Source organism: Phyllobates terribilis, unplaced genomic scaffold (genome assembly GCF_046119375.1).
Source record: "Phyllobates terribilis strain yellow unplaced genomic scaffold, ASM4611937v1 Scaffold_40__1_contigs__length_11209783, whole genome shotgun sequence".
In the NCBI taxonomy this organism is placed as follows: Eukaryota; Metazoa; Chordata; class Amphibia; order Anura; family Dendrobatidae; genus Phyllobates; species Phyllobates terribilis.
This window is the reverse complement of record NW_027362800.1, coordinates 1,429,114-1,438,877: the sequence shown is the minus strand read 5'-3', so window position 1 is coordinate 1,438,877 and position 9,764 is coordinate 1,429,114. Positions and strand designations below refer to the sequence as shown.

At 48.5% G+C, this 9,764-nt stretch overlaps 1 long non-coding RNA gene across 1 annotated transcript in view; it reads right to left on the bottom strand.

Moving 5' to 3' along the window:
- Window positions 1-5,523: 5,523 nt before the first annotated feature.
- Window positions 5,524-9,764, bottom strand: part of LOC141184087 (uncharacterized) — a 45,054-nt gene continuing 40,813 nt past the window's right edge. Inside the window, exons 3-4 of the long non-coding RNA XR_012258875.1 lie at window positions 5,797-5,952; window positions 5,524-5,698 (exon numbers count right to left, since the gene is read on the bottom strand). This is a non-coding gene — a long non-coding RNA (uncharacterized lncRNA). The remainder of the gene's footprint in view (window positions 5,699-5,796; window positions 5,953-9,764) is intronic.

Genomic DNA, 9,764 nt, shown 5'->3' with positions numbered 1-9,764 from the left:
CAGGCCAAAGCCAGAGCGAGAGCAGGCCGGAGCCAAGGCGAGGGCAGGCCAGAGACAGATCCAGAGCAGACCGGATGCATTATGTAAGGACTCTGCTGTGGTATTTAAGGACTCTGCTGCATTATTTAAGGACTTTGCTGCATTAATTAAGGACTCTGCTGCTGTATTGAAGGACTCTGCTGCATTATTTAAAGACTGCAGCTGTATTTAAGGACTCTGCTGCTGCATTTAAGGACTCTGCTGCACTATTTAAGGACTCTGCTGCGGTATTTAAGGACTCTGCTGCGGTATTTAAGGGCTCCTCTGCATTATTTAAGGACTTTGCTTCATTATTTAAGGACTCTGCTGCAGTATTTAAGGGCTCTGCTGCATTATTTAAGGACTTTGCTGCATTATTTAAGGACTCTGCTGCGGTATTTAAGGACCAGGGCGAGGGCAGGCCAGAGTCAGAGCGAGAGCAGGCCGGACGGAGCCAAAGCGAGGACACGCCAGAGCCAGAGCGAGAGCAGGCCAGAGCGAGAGCAGGCCGGAGCCAGGGCGAGGGCAGGCCAGAGCCAGAGCGAGAGTAGGCCAGAGCCAAGGCAAGGGCAGGCCAGAGCCAGAGGGAGAGAAGGCCAGAGCCAAGGCAAGGGCAGGCCGAAACCAGGGCGAGAGGAGACCGGAGACAGGGCGAGGCCAGAGCGAGAGCAGGCCAGAGCCAAAGCGAGAGTAGGCTGGAGCCAGGGCCAGGGCAGGCCAGAGCCAGAGAGAGAGCAGGCCGGAGCCAGTGCGAGGGCAGGCCAGAGCGAGAGCAGGCCGGAGCCAGGGCAAGAGCAGGCCGGAGCCAAGGCGAGGGCAGGACAGAGCCAGAGTGAGAGCAGGCCAGAGCCAAGGCAAGGGCAGGCCAGAGCCAGGGCGTAAGCAGGCCAGAGCCAATGCGAGGGCAGGCCAGAGCCAGGGCGAGGGCATGCAGGAGCCAGAGCGAGAGCAGGCCGGAGCCAAGGCGAGAGCAGGCAGGAGCCAAGACGAGGGTAGGCCAGAGTCAGAGCGAGAGCAGGCCGGAGCTAAGGCAAGGGCAGGCCAGAGCCAGAGAGAGAGCAGGCCGGAGCCAAGGCATGGGTAGGACAGAGCCAGAGAGAGAGCAGGCCGGAGCCAGGGCGAGGGCAGGCCAGAGCCAGAGCAGGTCGGAGGCAGGGCGAGAGCAGGCCGCAGCCAATGCGAGGGCTGGCCGGAGCTAGAGCCAGGGCAGGTCGTAGTCAGGGCAAGGGCAGGCCGTAGCCAGAGCGAGAGCAGGCCGGAGCCAAGGCGAGAGCAGGCCGGAGTCAAGGCGAGGGTAGGCCAGAGCCAAGGCGAGGGTAGGCCAGAGCCAAGGCAAGGGCAGGCCAGAGCCAGAGATAAAGAAGGCCTGAGCCAAGGCAAGGGCAGGCCGGAACCAGGGCGAGAGCAGACCGGAGACAGGGCGAGGCCAGAGCCAGAGCGAGAGTAGGCCGGAGCCAGGGCAAGGGCAGGCAGGCCACAGCCAGAGAGAGAGCAGTCCGGAGCCAGGGCGAGGGCAGGCCAGAGACAGAGCGAGAGCAGTTCAGAGCCAGGGAGAGAGAAGGACGTAGCCAAGGCGAGGGTAGGCCGGAGCCCGAGCTGTGGCATAGTGGAGCCAAGTCGAGAGCAGGCCAGAGCCAGAGCGAGAGCAGGCCAGAGCCAGAGCGAGAGCAGGCCAAAGCAAAGGCAGGCCAAAGCCAGAGTGAGTGCAGAACGGAGCCAAGGCAAAGGCAGGCCAGAGAGAGAGCAGGCTGGAGCCAAGGCGAGGGCAGGCTGGAGGCAGAGCGAGAGCAGGCTGGATCCAAGGCGACGGCAGGCCAAAACCAGAGCGAGAGAATGCCGGAGCCAGGGCGAGAGCAGGCCAGATCGAGAGCAGGCCAGAGACAGGGAGAGGGCAGGCCGGAGCCAGAGCGAGAACAGGCCGGAGCCAGAGCGAGAGCAGGAAGGAACCAGAGCGAGAGCAGGCCGGAGCCAGAGCGAGAGCAGGCTAGAGCCAAAACGAGAGCAGGCCAGATTCAGGGCGAGAGCAGGCCGAAGCCAAGGCAAGGGCAGGCCGGAGCCAGAGCGAGAGCAGGCCGGAGCCAGGGCGAGAGCAGGCCGGAGCCAGGGCGAGAGCAGGCCGGAGCCAGGGCGAGAGCAGGACAGAGCCAGAGCGAGAGCAGGACAGAGCCAGAGCGAGAGCAGGACAGAGCCAGAGCGAGAGCAGGACAGAGCCAGGGCAAAGGCAGGCCAGAGCCAGAGCGAGAGCAGGCCGGAGCCAGGATATTTGAAAGCAAGCAAACCTCTAATATGGGCCATAGAAGTATGTATAGATTTACATTTCTATAACCTTTATGCCCATATTAGAGGTCTGATAAGTCCTAGGGGGTGACAGATTCCCTTTAATGCTTGTGTCGTGGTTGGCCTCTAGCCCGGTGTCTCATGTGTTGGGTTTGCCCACTCCGGGTCCTCCTGAAGGAGGAAGTAGGATTTCTCTTTTTATTTTGTGCTTTTGTCTTCTTGCCCAGTGATAGGGGCGGATCTCATCCTCTCAGGCCTAGCCCAACCCTAACCCTAGCCCTAACCCTAACCCCAACCCTACCACAACCCTAAGCCTAGAGTTTATATTTTACGCCGTTTAGACAACTTTATTCTTCGAGACAGTGCGATTACAGCGATATCAGAATCATATCGGGTTTTTATGATTGACAGCTGTCACACACTAAAAGACGCATTTTTTCGTAAAATCTAGTTTTTGCATCGCCATATTTTTAGAGCTATAATTTTTCCATATTTTGTCCGACAGAATCATGTGACGTCTTGTTTTTTGCGGGATGAGTTGACGTTTTTATTGGTGCCATTTTCAGGCACGTGACATATTTTGATCGCTCTCTATTCCGATTAATGGGAGGCAGAATAAACAAAAACCAACAATTCAGGAATTGTTTTTTTTTATTTTTTTTTTATGCTGTTCCGCGTGTGGTAAAATTGATAAGGTAGCTTTATTCTTTGGGTCAGTACTTTTACAGTGGTACCACATTTATATCGATTTTCTATATTTTGGCGCTTTTAAACAATAAAAGCTATTTTATAGAAAAAATATTTTTTTTGCATCGCTTTATTCTGAGAGCTATAACTTTTTTATTTTTAGGCTGATGGAGCTGTATGGCGGCTTGTTTTTTGCGGGACAAGATGACGTTTTCAGTGGTATCATTATTATTTATATTCGTCTTTTTGATCGCGTGTTATTCCATTTTTTGTTTGGGGGTATGATGATAAAGCATTGTTTTTTGCTTTATTTTTTATTTATTTTTTTTACCATGTTCACTGAAGGGGCTAACTAGTGGGACAGTTTTATAGGTCAGGTCATTCCAGACGCGGCGATACCAAATGTGTGTACTTTTATTGTTTTTTTTTTCATAATAATATTTATTGATGGGTACATTATATTTTTATTTTTGGTGGATTTTTTTTTTTTTTTTTCTTCACTTTGACACTTTTTTTACTTTTATTCTTTGTCCCACTATGGGACTTTCACTTTTTTTATTCTGATCGCCTGTATAGCATAGGGATGGAGCACCAGCCCTGTGCTATACAGGCTGTCAGCGATGCAAATGCAGAATATACTTTGGTCATGCACTGCGCATGCCAAAATATCTTCCTGCTGTCTGGTGACCCAGATGTTGTCATGACGACATTCGGTCGTCATGGCAACATCCAGGAAGCCGCGGCAGACATCGCTGGACGCCGGCAGGAGAGGTGAGTATCCCGATCACCTCCCCTTGCCCCCGCAATGCTGCGATCGACTCAGCTGCGACAATCGGCTGAAACCCGGCGGCGATCGCGCCCGCACAGCCTGTGTGCGGGCGCGATCGCAAAGACGTACTAATACGTATCAGGCTCTTAAGTCCCATGGCGCAGATACGTATTAGTACGTCTTGAGCTTTAAAGGGGTTAAACTACAACTCCAATGTCAGCCCCTAATTCAATAGGAACCAAAGATCTGAGAACAGAGAATGATAATAAAATTATTTGTCCACATAAATGGCAAAACTACCCAAAAATGGAGCCCCATAAAGATGTCCCAACTTGACCTCCCCCACCCACCTAATATCAACTGATCGTCAGCAATTTCTCATTTACACAAGGGGTTGTCCTGAAAATGTCTTATTATAGAGTGTTCCCGGCAATCCATGATAAATCCGGTGGATACATTATAAGTATACCAAAGCTTAAAAGTAAAGAGCTACTTACCTGGACTCTTTCTCTCTCAGCTGTCAGGTTATAGTGACACAAGATGGCAGCAGTTTAGAAATTTATATATTCTATTCCAATTGTGATGTCTATGATGTCATGTGCCTTGTGATGTCATAATAGCTATCACTGTCATTTCAAATTTACAACCGCAAGAAAAAGTTGATTTCATGGTTTAAGAAAAAATATGGTGGGTAATTGCAGCCTGTGATTATTTTACATATTGTTATTAATATTTGTCATGTCCTTCACTGCTGCCTCCTGCACTGCTTTTTATATACTGTTTATTTTAATAATGGACAATTCACAAGCCCTGCATGTAGAATATATAGTTAATGGCCTCTATTGAATGACTAGATGCCTATTAGAGCAATAAGATATACTCTATGTCTACAATCTTTTGGCTGAGTCTAAGGGCTCATACTCATCTGCGTATAAATCACACGAGTGCAATCTGATAAAAAAAAATTGGATTGCACTCTGACTCTTGTCATTGAATGATTATGTGTTCATCTGTGATTTTTTTTCCCAGCTCAGATCGAACTGAGAAAAAAAAAATCACAGCATGCTGCAAGTGGCTGCATATATCAGACGAGACTCGCCAATGCAAGTCAATGTGTGCGAGAAAACAAAAGCACAGCAAACGGACCATGCTTATGCCATCCATATAGCGTCCATATAATACGCATCTATGTAACACCTTTCAGTGACTGTGGCGGCATCTCAGCACACAAATCCTGTATCTCAGATCTTTGCCTGGCCTTGTCTTCTGTGTTTTGGCCATCATGCCACCAACAAGACAAGGGTGATTGGGGCAAGAGACATGCTGGTGAGGGGGATGTTGGCTGCCGTGATGCTGGTAATGGAGGTGGCTGCCAAGATGCTGGCACTGGAGGTGGCTGCCGTGATGGTGCCACTGTAGTTGGTGGTGGTTGCTGCGATGCTGTGACTGGAGGTGGTGGTGATGGCTGCTGTGATGCTGGTACTGGAGGTGGTGGCTGCCGTGATGGTGGGTCTGCTGAGTGCCCTTCTTGGGGGGTCTAATGACCGGGTTTTGTTGTCCTCAGAAAGTTGCCACCTATCAAGGAATTAAAAGATGGCCATCGGTGAATTTGGTGGCGCAGCGGCAGACGAAACAATTTGGAGGGCAGCCCTGGTCTGCAGCCTCAATAAAAAGGGAACGTGCCTGAAATAACGGGCCAGGCTTAGACAAACACTCTCATCGTCATCACTCACAGGTATTCCCATGTCACGTACGCCAGTGATGGTGGGGCGGTAGCGATGCTGGCTTATTGGTGCATGAGGGGAGGTGTCGAGGGGCTGTGGTGTACTGGTGCTCTCCGCAGGCTCTTCTTCTTTCTGGCCCCCAGCTCCGGCCTCCATTTCAGATTCCTCTCTGGCTTCCAGCACCTCCGGGCTACAGGTATTTCCCTTTTTGGTCCAGTCAGATCTGTAAGGTCAGGGATGACAGAGAAAAAAGCATTTTTAATATGCAAAATAATAATCAAACCATTACAACAAATAAAACTGAAAAAGATAGCCACTTACGGGTGAAAATCTAGGACTAGGGTCAAAAACTGGAGCCGGTCATAATATAGGTATGGCCTTTCTTTTTAAGAGCCACATCACCACTCTTCCTACCCTGTTGTCGCTCGCGGCGGCACTGGTCCCGGCAACTGCTCCATAATCTTGTCACTACACCCACTGGAAAGAAAAGTGGAAGAGATTATATACAATTTTTATAGGTAAAGGATGCTGTATGTAATAACATGTATAGTGTGTATTCTAATATCACTGCTAGCAGGGGCTGGCTGGCAAATTTTAGCCTGGGGGCAAGCACACAGCAGTGGTCCATGAGTAGCGGCCCATCCTTAAAGGTCGTTTTCCCACAAACAATAGTATATTTTAATCAATAGATCTTGGAGTAATAATAATTTCCACAATTGGATGTGATATAATAATGCTCCTGTGCTGAGATAATCTTATAAATGTGCCCCTGCTGTGTACTGTGTAATGGCTGTGTCTTACCGTGCAGGAACATGTTCTGATCATACCACATCTCCTGGGCAGGGGGGGAGAAAAAGAGGATACAGGCAGGATAGCAGGGGATCACAGAGGATTCTTTTTGTGAGTAAAACATTTCAATGCCTGTTTTTAAACAATATTTTAGCTCAAAGAAAGACTCAGCTGTGATCCCCTGCTGTAATGTATATATACTCTCTTTATATATAGATGATTAGCGTGCACACAGTCTGTAGGTCAAGGTGCAGGTACACGGGATGTGGAATCCCCAGAATCGGCGTAGATTAAATCACCTCACATTCTAGTTTCATGACGCAAACTAAAGTCTATTTGAAGACATGCAATAAGACACATTTAAGGTGCAGGGAATAATGCAACAGTAAATGAACGTTTTGACCCATCGTTTGCATCTTGAAACTAGAGTGTGCAGTGATTTAATCGATGCTATATACTCTTTTGCTTCCTCCCCTGCCCAGTAGCTGTGGTATGATCAGACCATGTTCCTGCACAGTCAGACACAGCCATTACACAGTACACAGCAGGGGCACATTTATAACATTATCTCAGCACAGGAACATTATTATATCACATCCAATTGTGGAATTTATTATTATTCCAAGATCTATTGATTAAAATATACTTTTGTTCGCAGAAAACCCCTTCAACATGTATATTACCAGCTGCTTCATAGGCTATATTCACACAAAAGTATTGTCTAAGTGCTGCCCGTGGAGAAAAATGACAGCACTTGGTCCAGTTCAGGTGAGCATTTAAAACTGGTAATACATAAGCATAATATGTACAATGTCTGACCACTACAAAACGGATTTAGGTTGTTAGAGGTGTAATGCAAGTAATCCAAGGTACGCTGTGCTTTTCTACACTCATTGGTAGTGCGGCGGATTTTTCCACATTGATAATCCGCAGCGGAAATTTCCGCAGCATGTGCACAGCAGATGCGGATTATCATTGGGGAACATAGCAGACCTTCTACCAAGCGTTTTTTAAGCGTTTCTGCAGCGGAATTGCCGTTGCGGAAACGCTTAAAAAACGCATAGTGGGCACACAGCTTAAAGGTGGCCACACATAAGCACAGGTCTGCCAGATAGATACCTATGAATTATTATTTTGTGTATTATTTCCTACATACTTGATCGAGCAAGTCATCAATGTAAAAGTCAACTCCACATTATAGTATATGATGTACGAGTCACTAATTATCATGTGTGTCCCATCTGATGTCTGTGCACACAGTGAACATATTATACCACATACAATACAATATACATAGGAGAATATATGACTGATAAATAGAGATGAGCAACTTCATTTGCAGGACCCTGATCCAATGGTCAGATGAATATTCAGTGGCTGCTGGATAGGAGCCCTGACAGCCTCCTACCTGACACCATTCTCTTTCTCTGCCTTTGATTTGTAGCCAGGCACAATGTCATGTATGTGTCACGCCAAAAAGATGACATCATGCAAAGACTATAATCAAAAGAGGAGTCAGAGATGCCGGCAGGCGGGAGGAGGCTCGCGGGGCTCTGGTCTGGTGGCCACAGACTACTGACGGGACTGTTTGACCAGTGTCCTGCGAATCAATTCGCTCATCTGTACTGGAATAAGATATATTATGACTACATACATCAGATATTACATACAGAATAGCATGTGACAGTTATATACCACACTATGAGCACAGACATCAGATATTACACCAGTGACAGATTATCCTCTGTATAACATTGGATGCCTGTATCAAAGTCCATCACATCCAGTATACAGCATAATATGTGATGGTAAGCGATATACTGGGATACAGACATCACATATTCATACCTCTCAACTCTTGAAGAACAGAAAGGGGGACAGAAAGAGGCTATGTGCGGCAAATTTTGGCCTCGCCCCTGGTCACACCCCAATCCACGCCCATTTACCATTATCTTTCTCGCTCGGCAGGAGGAGTTGTCAGAGGGGCGCTGGTAGTGAGGGAAATTCAGCAGACGGCCGAGACTGCAAGGCCCAGACCCAAATCCAGGACTGTCCACTGTATCCAGGGCAGCTGGGACTAGAGATGAGCAGATGGATTCCGGGGCCTCCAGTCGGGGGTCCGGGTCAGTGCTACCTGGCGGCTGGACTGGAGGCCATGAGTCTCTTATCTTCCGGGCAGTGCGGCCTCATCTGTGAGTCCGGCTCATCTCTTGTTGGGACCTGAGGGTTATTTTTTGTTCCCTCATTCACAGTCGGAGCCGCCAGAACTTTCTCATCTTTATGTAGATTCATTATACGACATCTGGCTTTCTTGTGGTGGCTCTTACTGTATATTGGGGGCTATGCGAGGGCTCATACCGTAGGTAGGGGTGGCGTGTGCTAATACTGTATGTACGGGGTTGTGTGGGGGCTCATACTGTATATAGGGGGATGTCAGCATACTTAAATCTGCTCAATATTAAGTGATAATATAAATATCCAAAAATATATAATTAATATGATAATATTAATATTGAGCTGAATTAATTTGAACCTATTGGTTCGGGCTCCACAACAGTCACGGTCTCTCACGTGGCCCCTTGGGAAAATTAATCTCCCACCCCTGCCTATTTCAAAGCGCTATGTTAAAAATCACAGACATCATACACACAGCGGGCACAACCATCAGACAGACATCATACACACAGCGGGCACAACCATCCCACACACATCATACACACAGCGGGCACAACCATCACACAGACATCATACACACAGCGGGCACAACCATCACACAGACATCATACACACAGCGGGCACAACCATCACACAGACATCATACACACAGCGGGCACAACCATCACACAGACATCATACACACAGCGGGCACAACCATCACACGGACATCATACACACAGCGGGCACAACCATCACACAGACATCATACACACAGCGGGCACAACCATCACACAGACATCATACACACAGCGGGCACAACCATCACACAGACATCATACACACAGCGGGCACAACCATCACACAGACATCATACACAACCATCACACAGACATCATACACACAGCGGGCACAACCATCACACAGACATCATACACACAGCGGGCACAACCATCACACAGACATCATACACACAGCGGGCACAACCATCACACGGACATCATACACACAGCGGGCACAACCATCACACAGACATCATACACACAGCGGGCACAACCATCACACAGACATCATACACACAGCGGGCACAACCATCACACAGACATCATACACACAGCGGGCACAACCATCACACAGACATCACACACACAGCGGGCACAACCATCACACAGACATCATACACACAGCGGACACAACCATCACACAGACATCATACACACAGCGGGCACAACCATCACACAGACATCATACACACAGCGAGCACAACCATCACACAGACATCATACACACAGCGGGCACAACCATCACACAGACATCATACACACAGCGGGCACAACCATCACACA